Below are 11,736 nucleotides of genomic sequence, written 5' to 3' on the forward strand. Positions count from 1 at the left end.
GCTATAACTTAAACTGTGGTGCAGGGCAGGCACACATTAGATGATAAATGGCTTTGTGTAAGAGATTTCAAATTTGTCAAATCTGCATTAAAGAACTATATTTGAAATTGGTTAGAAGGTTGGGTGAATTCTCCAGGTGAAAATGACATTTGTTTTATGGATCCTTCTGAAACAATTCCCCCAGAGTTTTCATTTGAATAAATCACATCCAAGTTCAGCACGCCAGAAGCAGCTAGCCTGGTAGAGTTGCATTAGATGCTCTTCTGGTTGCTCCTTTTAGGGAAGGTGGCTTGATTTTATCATTTGTAAAGAAGGTGAGACTAGATAACCTGGAGGCATGAATCTTTATACCCTCTCATTCATCCATTCATTCCACATGTTGTTATTGAGTAGATGTGGGCATGTTCTGTCACTAAAGAAAGGGCAACATACAACCTAGACCTCATTATCATGGAGATGATATCCTAGGAGAAAGACAATAAACAAATAAAATCATCTCATAGATTGCTAAGTGTGCTGAAAGCACTAGAGTATTGTGATGGTAGATTGTTGGCAGGTGGTCCTGCGCCTCTCTGAGAAAGTGTCACATCAGCTGAGAAGCCATTGGAGTGAACATCTGGAGGAGCAGCATTCCAGGAAGAGGGGCCAGCTAAGGCCATGGTGTGGCAATGCAGTAGTGCGCTCAAGGAAGAGAAAGGCCTAAGTGTTTTCTTCATGGGTCTTCTTCCCCCACCTCTAGAGCTGTGAAATTCTGCTACATGGAAATTATGAGACCAAGAGTGTCGTGGGACATGTGTAGAGAGGAGGGAAGTGAGAGGAAACCCCAAGTTTGGGGCAGATAGCCATGTTAAGGTAGACTAGGCTATGCTGCAGTCATGAATAACTCCACATCTCACTGCCTTCACCAAACAGGATTTTTCCAAGCCCGTGTCATGGCCTGATTTGGGTCTGATGGTTCCTCTGTCTGAAGGGAAGCAGATTCTTGCTATCATGTGTCTCTACCATCTTGAAGTCCTTTCTCTCCAGCCTCATGAGTTGGGAGGGGAGAATAAGTAGAAGTCTGGATTGAATGTTTTAGGGGCCAGGGATACATTGGAATCCAGGTTTGTGACTCTTAAGTTTAAGGGAGCGTAAGGGAGGCTGGAAAACACAATCTTGCTGTGAGCTGAGGGAGGAGTAGCTGAATTGATAAACAGTCTTGGCCACAAGAAAGGAAAGGGGAAAAAGAGGGAATACTTTCCCTATGTCCCTAAAGACCTGCACAGCCCGTGTTCCTTCATGGCCAGGAGTGCTGGCAAAGGGTTGAGTTTGTCCTCGCAATGTCCTCTCAATGATGACTTCTCTCCATCCCACCAGACTATACACAGAGAAGGGGAGAAATATCCTAATCAGCCATGGAAGGGAACTCACCTAGGTGAACCCCCACTCTAGGCTCAAACTCAGTCATTTCAGTGCTTGTTAAGAGTCTAGACAAGAAGCCACTTTTTTTTTTTTTACAAATAGTTTATTGTCAAATTAGTTTCCACATAACACCCAGTGCTCATCCCCACAAGTGCCCTCCTCCATGCCCATCCCCCCTCCCCCCCCACATCCATCAGTCCTCAGTTTTTGTCAGCATTCAAGAGTCTCTCATGGTTTGCCTCTCTCCCTTTCCCCCACCATTTCCGCCCTTCTTCTCCCCCTTGTTCCTCCGTCAAGTTCCTCCTAATCCTCCTATACGTGCAAACATATGATATTTCTCCTTCTTTGCCTGACTTATCTCGCTCAGCATAACACCCTCAAGGTCCATCCATGTTGCTACACATGGCCAGATTTCACTGTTTCTCATTGCCATGTAGTATTCCATGGTATAGATAAACCACATCTTCTTGATCCATTCATCTGTTGATGGACACTTAGGCTCTTGCCATGTTTTAGCTATTGTGGAGAGTGCTGCTATGAACATTGGGGTACATGTGCTCCTATGCCTCAGCATTTCTGTATCCCTTGGGTAAATTCCTAGCAGTGCTATTGCTGGGTCCTAAGGGAGTTCTATTGTTAGTTTCCTGAGGAACCTCCACACTGTTTTCCAGAGGGGCTGTACCAGTTTACATTCCCACCAACAGTGTAGGAGGGTGCCCGTTTCTCCACATCCTCGCCAGCATCTAGAGTTCTCTGATTTGCTCATTTTAGCCACTCTGACTGGCGTGAGGTGGTATCTCAGTGTGGTTTTGATTTGTATTTCCCTGATGAGGAGGGATGCTGAGCATCGTTTCATGTGTCTGTTGGCCATCTGGATGTCCTCTTTGGAGAAGTGTCTGTTCATGTCTTCTGCCCATTTCTTCACTGGGTTGTTTGTTTTTCGGGCGTGTAGTTTGGTGAGTTCCTTATAGATTCTGGATATTAACCCTTTATCTGATATGTCATTTGCAACTATCTTTTCCCATTCCGTTGGTTGCCTATTAATTTTCTGGGTTGTTTCCTTGGCTGTGCAGAAGCTTTTAATCTTGATGAGGTCCCAACAGTTTATTTTTGCTCTTGATTCCCTTGCTTTTGGGGATGTGTCAAGTAAGAAGTTGCTGCGGTGGAGGTCAAGGAGGTTGTTTCCTGCTTTCTCCTCTAGGGTGTTGATAGTTTCCTGTCTCACGTTCAGGTCCTTTATCCATTTTGAGTTGATTTTTGTGCATGGTGTGAGAAAATGATCTAGTTTCATTCTTCTGCATGTTGCTGTCCAGTTCTCCCAACACCATCTGTTAAAAAGGCTGTCTTTTTTCCATTGGATATTCTTTCCTGCTTTGTCAAAGATCAGTTGGCTGTATACTTTTGGGTCCACTTCTGAGTTCTCAATTCTGTTCCATTGGTCTATGTGTCTGTTTTTGTGCCAATACCATACTGTCTTGAGGATGACAGCTTTGTAGTAGAGGCTGAAGTCTGGGATGGTGATACCTCCCGTTTTGGTTTTATTTTTCAGTATTACTTTGGCTATTCGGGGTCTTTTGTGGTTCCATACAAATTTTTGGATAGTTTGTTCTAGTTTTGAGAAGTATGCTGGTGCAATTTTGATTGGAATTGCATTGAATGTGTAGAGTGCTTTAGGTAGTAATGACATCTTAACTATATTTATTCTTCCTATCCATGAGCATGGAATGTTTTTCCATTTCTTTGTGTCTTCTTCAATTTCCTTCATAAGTTTTCTATAGTTTTCATCATACAGATCTCTTGTATCCTTGGTTAGGTTTATTCCGAGGTATTTTATGGTTTTTTGTGCAATTGTGAATGGGATCAGTTTCTTGATTTCTCTTTCTGTTGCTTCATTATTGGTGTATAAAAATGCAACCGATTTCTGTACGTTGATTTTGTACCCTGCAACTTGGCTGAATTCTTGGATCAGTTCTAGTAGGCTTCTGGTGGAGTCTGTCGGGTTTTCTATGTAGAGTATCATGTCATCTGCGAAGAGTGAAAGTTTGACTTCCTCTTTGCCAATTCTGATGCCTTTGATTTCCTTTTGTTGTCTGATGGCTGATGCTAGGACTTCCAGCACTATGTTAAACAACAGTGGTGAGAGTGGGCATCCCTGCCGTGTTCCTGATCTCAGGGGGAAAGCTCTCAGTTTTTCCCCGTTGAGGATGATGTTAGCTGAAGGCTGACAAGAAGCCACTTTTGATGCTAGAGACTCCTAACTCCTATTGCCGGCCTTCCTGGCTTCCTTCTATCTGATTTCACCCCATGTTAATCCAACCCTACTGCTCATACCTCAGACCATCCACTCTAACCAGGCCTGACTTCTTGAGGCTTCCCACTCAAGAGAGAACAGATTTCATCTCCTTTGTTCTCACCCTCATTCTCTTGTAATGCCTGGATGCTCCTCTCTGTCAAATCCTACAGTCCTTCTTAAGGTTTATTTATTTATTTATTTATTTATTTATTTATTTATTTATTTTTGAGAGAGAGAGAGAGAGAGAGGCAGAGAGAAAGAGAGAGGGAGAGAAAGAGAGAGAATCCCAATCAGTTTCCATCCTATCAATGCAGAGCCTGATATGGAGCTTGAACTTACAAACTGTGAGATTATGACCTGATCTGAAGTCAAGAGTCAGACACCCAAGTGACTTAACCACCCAGCCACCCAAATCCTACAGTCCTTCTTATCTTTGTGGAAACTTCCTTGCCATCTCAGACTTCAATGGAGTATAATCACAAAAAGGCTGTATGTCTCTTCTGTTCCAGCTTCAAATGCTCAGGCGGGTCCCTATTTCCCTCTCCTTTAGAGATATTTCATGCAGATTGCATTGCTTTCTGGATTCCTTTCAACTATTAGACTACCCTCGATTTTGAAAATGAGGTTTATTTTCAAGTATTAGAAGTCCAGTCCAGTCTAATGTAAACCTTCCATCTCACCTTCAACTCAGAGTGACCTCAGCTTAAGTTCAGAGTTATGCAGTTGGGAAAGAGGGGTTAATTTGCTATTTTTCCTTTCTCTATTTCATGTCCCTGGGGCTCTTCCAGGGTTCAGGTTGGTATTGGTCAGATTAGAGGAAGAGGGGCAAAATAATAAATTTCACATGAAGAGGCCCTAAAGGTCTAATGTTGAGAGGCCACAAAGGGCACTGCTTTCTAGCAGTGACCATCATCCATTTTCTCCTGGGGTACATTTTGTGCTACTTTGAAGAATCTCCTCTCAGGAATCACGTAACCCTCATCCATCCGTCTCCTTTCTCTGCTCAACCTGCTCTGGCCTTCTTTCTGCATCTCAGGGTTGACATGTTCCTTTCTGCCTTGGAGCCTTTGCAGTTTCATCCCTCTAACTGGGAGCCTCCCTCCCTAACCCGTTGACCAGGTAATTCCTACTCACCTTTCAAATCTCAACTCAAGCATCAATTCTCTCGACAAGCCTAACTTGAACTCTCAGCTCAGGGCAGCCTCTGATCATGTACTCCCACAGCCTTTAATGAAGTCATTGATTGTGTAAATAGTTGTTTAACATCTGTCTTCCCCACTTGAATGTGGATTCCAAGAGGGCTTGATAAACAGACATTTGTAGAAAGAGAATAAGTGGATTTTCCCAATAAGCTCACGGGCACTGTGATGCGCCAAACAGATATGTACTTAATAAATATTTGTGACATTTACATGAAAAGGAAGGCAGGAGCCATCCCTGTTAATCCCTGGATTAGTTATAGGACTTAGCACATAGTAGGATTTCAGTAAATGTCTGTTAGCCCAAGTGTTTTGAACAACCTGTTCATAGTTAACCCACGTAATGGAGAATTGACTGAAATGTATTTCTGACCTGACCTGTGCCTTATGGGTGTTTATCTGAATGTCATTTGAAGAATTGCTGTGTTATCTTCGCTAAGCCAGGCCACCCCTCTGCTGACTTCATATTCCATAGTTCAGGAGGAACATGTAGCAACGGGACACGGATAATGTGATCATAGATCCACAGAGTGACAAATGCTAATAATTTGTCCCTTGGTTCCCTTCAGTACATTTGTATCTCTGTCAGCCCAACCAATCCAATCCTTGGTTCCCCAAGCAGGGTCCACCATATGTGCCTTCAACCTGAATTGCATGAAGACTTGTTTTTTTAGTCACAATTAGTTGCAGGTGCAAAGACTGAGGGCACAACTAACTGTAGCTGGAATCACCTCCTCACATACGAAATTAAACACTTGCACACTCAGAATTAGGTTCAAGTGGCTAATTGCACCCGGAAGTAGGTAATTGCAGGTGCAATTAGCTGCAAGTGCAGTTTTTCACCCGAGACTAATTGCTCCCAAAGTAAGGAGATAGGGATTGAAAATTCAGCACTGAATGGATGTGTGGTTATTGCAACCACCTGTGATTTTAATAGTCCTCCCCGCACCACCCCTGACTTAGAGTGTGGTGGCCTCCCTTTGGTCTTTATGAATAGTTACATTGCTTAACTTTTTCTGTATGTTGTTCTGCAGGATTCTCCTTTCAGGTTGGGTCTTCTTTCCCTTACAAAGTACCTCTTTCTTCAAGAGTTCTGGAATCCCCAGATTTTTAAAGGACACATGTTTCTCTACAGTTTATCTGCACCTAAAGCCCCATCAGAAATAAAAATGGTCAGCAAGTTGGACTGCATAGTAGGTGCTAACTTCCCACTAATTTTTGAACACAATTTCTTGAGGATTGTCATTTGAACATGACGGATGAAAAATTTCCTCACCTCAGGTGAGGAAGAGATGGACTCTCCATCAAACTACCCAGAAAAGTGTCTTCACTAGCAGGTTCAATCTGACATACTTTTTCCTAATAGCTTTTCTCCAATATCAGTTTGGATTCCACCCAAGAAAACAAAAGCCACCATAGTGTTTTTTAAAGTAATTATAAAATGCAGGAATAATGGATAAAAAAAGTCAATGAATTTTAACTTAAATTGGATTCAGTAAAACTAACCAAGGAAACCAAAACTGTTAATACCATTCCAGAAAGTCTTTTGATCAAATGAACATTATTGAGGTAAGGAGTTGATCACCATAGCTGTTTTGACAGAGAGAATTTAATAAAGGCAATTAGTTACACTGGTATTAGCAGGCGGGAATGGCCATAAAAGTAACCCTGAAGAAGCTCAGAGATAACTGCAGGAAGAGGACCTACCACCCAAAGGGCTGGGGAAGCAGAGGCAAGGAGCTGGGTTATTAGCAGCTAGAAGCTTGAAGAAGCTTCTAGAGCAAGTTTAGAGTTGTCGCACAGACCTCAGGTGGAGGGATACTGCCTGATGGCTTACTACCTCAGCAGCTTGGAGGGGTAGCCACACAGCTGGGACCCAGAGCTCTGAGAAGAGGGCACTGTCTGGCAGTTTCCAGTGCCTTAGGAGCTTAGGGGAGAGAGCCTGCAGAGTGGGACCTGGAGCCCTGAGTAGGGCTGCCACCCAGCTAGTACCACACCTGTGAAACTGCAGCATGTGTTCATAATGGGGGAAATGCCTTCAGGGTGTGCCATGGAGCCTGGAGTTTGTGGTCTTGGGCCAACTCAAACCTGGTTGCAGCATGTCTTTATATAAGATGAGGAAGTGGCAGGGGCACCTGGGTGGCTCAGTGGGTTAAGCGTCTGGCTTGGTTTTGGCTCAGGTCATGATCTTTTGGTTAATAAGTTTGAGCCCCGTATTGGGCCCTGTGCTGACAGCATGGAGCCTGCTTGGGATTCTCTCTCTCTCTCTCTCTCTCTCTCTCTCTCTTTCCCTTTCTCTCTCTTTCTTCTCTCCCTCCCCCCACCGCCCCCGCTCCTTCCCTGCTCTCTCTCTCTCAAAATAAATAAATAAACTTTATAAAGTCTTTTTAAAAAAGATGGGGAAGTGGCAGCTGCAGAGAAGAATTTCCGGAGAAGGCTTGTAGGAGGCGAAGTTGAGCCTGTGTAGGGTGTGTGCTTTCATGTGTGTCTTTTTTCTTTGTCCCGCATTTTCCTTTGCATGGCTTTATTCATTTTTATCATGAAGCAGATTGCGTGGGGAGTGGGAGGGAGGGAAGGAAAGATGGAGAGGGAGAGAAAATATGATTGTCATAGTGAATACAAGCCAGCAGTGGCCTTAAGACGGTGATCCTAGCAGGTGCCTACAGCCAGCCCTGCCCAGGCATCTGTAGCAGATTCCATGTCCTCACAGTTCACCTGGCTGATCCATATCCCCCCTTCCTTCTTGCTGCCAGAGTTCAGGGCTGCCTGAAGTCGACCTCCTGACTTGTGCGGAGTGCTGACTCCTCTGCTTCCCTGCTTAGTCATTCTGAGGTGGGAAGGGATCCCACCTGCTAAGCTGGTGGCAGCCTCAGCTGAATGCCAATCTGACTGGGCTGTCGACCCCTTTGAACTCCCTCTGGCTGTGGAATCTGCTATTGTTCAGATCCTGTGGTGTGCAGAGACTGGCGACAAAGCCTGGTGGTGAGGACGGGAGAGAGACGGCAGCCCAGGGGGAACGGGGTGGGTGGGAGGACTTTGACCTGCCCTGGGCAGTGCTCTGAGGGTCCAGGGTACTCTCTGCTGCAGGAAGGTGATGTTTACTTGGCTACAGGTCCAGCTCCTAATGGACTGCTTCAGCCAAGCATTTCCTTTTGGCAAGGGGAGCAAACGTTCCTTTGCCCTTATCACCCTGCTTGGTGGCAACTTAGGCTTCTCAAGAGGGGACATAAATATTAAGGGAAGTTGGGTCACCTACCAGACATTTAAACCAAGAAAAATAAATCTTTACTTCTCAGGAAAACAAATAAAACCACACGAAGGAAAGTGCTGGATACAGAGAAAGTAACAATCTTTTTAAAATCTTTTAAAAATCTGACTAACCTACAACAGTCACTGAAGCATTTGATGCTGTTTTTTCCCATCCCTCCCCTGTGCAAATAGTTCACTGTTCATTCATTCATTCAATACATAAGTAGTAGATGAGTACCTACTGTTGCCAATGCCTTGAGGTAGGACCCCCAGCAAGGTAGATAAAACATCCTAACCCCGGGGACCGTATATTCTGAGGGGAGGAGGGTCAGCTCTCTCTTACATAAAGTTTCTTACCCTGTTTTCACTTGTCAATCAATCCTAATGAGCACTCCCTTATTGTTATATCATCTTTGTGCCCATTATCCTGATGATTGTTTACTTTTCCAAGTAAATGAGTCAGAGTTTATTTGACCAGCTCCCTACAGTTGGGTATGAGCTCTCTTTCCCATTTTCACAGTTGTAAAAAATGTTGCGATAAATGTTATTTGTGTAGGTGAATTAAAAACACTTTTTTCCATAGTTTGGATATTTTCCTCCTTAGCCATATCTCACAGTACCAGGCAGGACTCTTGGTTACAAACAACAGAGCCCAAATCTGGTAAACAAAGGCGGAAAAGGAATGTATTGGAAGGCTCTCCATCCAGTAGCTTAAAGGATAGACAGGAGGCTGGAGAACCAAGCTCAGAAAAGCAGCATGAATGCAGGGGCGGGCACCAAGAGTACAGCCCAGGCCCCCTCCCAGGAACAGTGTGCTAGAAGCCTGCAGTCCCCTTCCTCCCTCACACAGCTTCAGTGCCTTGGTCTCTTGACTCTACCAACATCAGGAGGAATCTTTATCTTCCTTGAACCTCTTTCTCATCCCACCCTCAAGATTCTGAGTTTAGGATGTGAGCTTGGGCCTGGCCTGGCAGATTACCTGCCTGACTCTTTGATTTTTACGAGTGAGAGGAGGGAGTCCCACATCCTTCCTTGGCTGTCCTAGTAGGAGGTGGGTTTCTGCACACTCTCCCCCTATCCTCAGGAGTGGTGGATTCTGGATAGGAAAAAGAAAAAATATCCACTACAAACACATTCTCTTATTTATTCCATGTGTTTACTATAGGTATACGGGGAGATGGTCAGGTAGGGACATAGTTAAAAGACATTCAATTTTGCTTGCTTGTGGAGGGCATAAATACTGCCCAGAAATGTTGGGATACAAGCCGGGGTGTTCGGACCCTGCATCAACCCTGAGGCACTTAGCACTTGGGCCTGGATAACATGGGTCAAGTTTACAATGATTACCGCCATATATGGATAAGAAAACTGAGGGTTGGAATGGATCCGTGGCTTCTATGAGATCACACAGACAGGAAATGTGAGCCTTGAGCCTAGGTCTTCTGAAACCCACGAAGGTTACTTGACTTGTACTGCTTCCTAGTGCTGAGCTGGTGACTGGTATAAGGAGTGCCTGGAGCAATCTAGGCAAAGGCGCTTTCAACAAAGGGGTCTTTGTAACAAGCCTTTCTTTGTTTAGCCACCAGACTGTTCCCTGGAGTAATTAAGGCCTGTAGTTCTTAGATATAAGGCTGGCTGACATTACTTGACATAATACAGCAATCTGAGCTTAGATGCCAGTGCAGTGTTTGAAATGCATGAGCCAGGGCAGACCTACTCCCAAACATCAGGACGCTAGCCACGTGATGGCCCTGCATCTCCTGCCTGCCGGCTCTAATGATAAAACAACACCCTCTGGGTCTATGGGAAAGGGTGCTAGTGACATGCAGCCCCTCTTGCCATGGCTGTATCTCCAGCACCTGCAGATGGACATCTGGCTCACTGCTGCCCAGAGGAGAAAGGTCATGATCTTCTGTGTGTCCTTGGGTACAGTCAATGCCTACCTGCATCTTTTTCCTGCTAGTACACAGGGCGCTCCTGGGGTGGTAACTGCTATCCTGTGGATATCCTGTGGATGGTCTGCCCTTAATTCCCATGGGGTCTTGGGAGCCTGCATTAATATCAGCTTGTATTGTCATCTTTCCTCTGTGAGTCTTCACCCTTGTGTTAAGAGTCCCTCATCTAAAGGTGGAAAGATAAGCTTAACTCTCCCTGGAACTAGGAAATTAGCCTTTCCTGAGACTTGTACCACTGGGGACCATGGGGGTCACCGGACAAAAATTCCGTCTCTGCCTTCAGAACATTTTCAATATCTCTGAGGTTGGCTACCATTTGGAGGGGAAGAGAGAGAAGGTGCTTTCTTTAAAGACAGTACCTGGGTCGTGGCCTTGACCGATGGCCGTGACTCTGTTGGAGGCCTTTGCTCTCCCTGACCCCCCCCCCCAGGACACACCGGTGTACAGGTTGTATGCCTGGCAAATCAAGGAATTTCAGGCTTTTAGATGGAAGTGGAATTTGGGCATTGGTAGAGTTAACGTTTATAGATTCAACTATTTGTGTGTGCCCTTAAGGGCTCATGACATGAAGTGATTTTTAATCACGCTGAAGCACACATTTCCATCACACGCGGGTGGGTGAGTCACTTCACTACTAAGAATCTGGCATAAGTGTTTCATCAGGGCTTGGGGCTCTACAACCCTCCTCACTAAAGACGATCTGTGAGGGGATCTTTATGCTTTAGCAGTATTTGGGGATTTGGAGAGTCATGAGATTCTTTGGCTGAGTCCCCTGGCCGAGGTGGTGAAGGCCCTGGTCTCTCAGGCTCACCCTGGGCCACTTCCGTTTATGCCCCCCACGTCCCTCCTGAACCTCAAGCTTGAGACCAGGCTCTTGCAGGCTCACCGCACCTGCTCATCTCAGGACAGGGGTACTGGCACTGGCAGGGAGAGTAGACCTCCTAGCTGCTGCGTGCTGTGTGGGACTGCAGTGTCTGCTGAGAATTTAAAGCCAATAATAAAATCGACTGTAAGTCAGTCTGTTTTTTATTATCCCCATGCCGGCAATTCTAAACAATGTCAGTGATAAAATACTCCTTCCCCAAAATCTTTTGTTGGTCCACATTCTAAACAATTGCTGTAGCGACTGTTGAATTCTAATTATATACAGTCATAGAAGTGTGTGTATATATATATATATATATATATATATATATGTATATATGTTTCAAATTAGCATATTTTATTACTTGTCCTTTTTTAAATATTATATCCCACCTGAAAGTTAATCAGGGGAACTCCCACGAAGGACAGTCTGGGGTGGTTTGAGCTGGCTTGAGGCATAGCTTGTGTCTTCAGCCCCTGAGTACTAGGTATTCCTGTATTTAGGTGACAGGTAAACAATGATAGTGCAGTGATTGCAAAGCCAAGAAACAGAGCCTGAGTTAATTCAGTTCTGTCCTTGCATGTGACCACTTGGTGTTTTGGGGTTTGAAATTTTGTAAATGCAAATTGTTTCATACACGGAGTATTTGATTTTGAATAGCATCTTTAAAATTGAAGTTTATTCTGTTTAAGGGATTGTTTTAAAACTCATGAATAATGAGAATAATAGTAATTACTAATTATTACAGGATTATCAATGAAAATAATTTTGTCA

This window comes from Hyaena hyaena, unplaced genomic scaffold, assembly GCF_003009895.1.
Source record: "Hyaena hyaena isolate Hyena2069 unplaced genomic scaffold, ASM300989v1 scaffold_532, whole genome shotgun sequence".
NCBI lineage: Eukaryota > Metazoa > Chordata > Mammalia > Carnivora > Hyaenidae > Hyaena > Hyaena hyaena.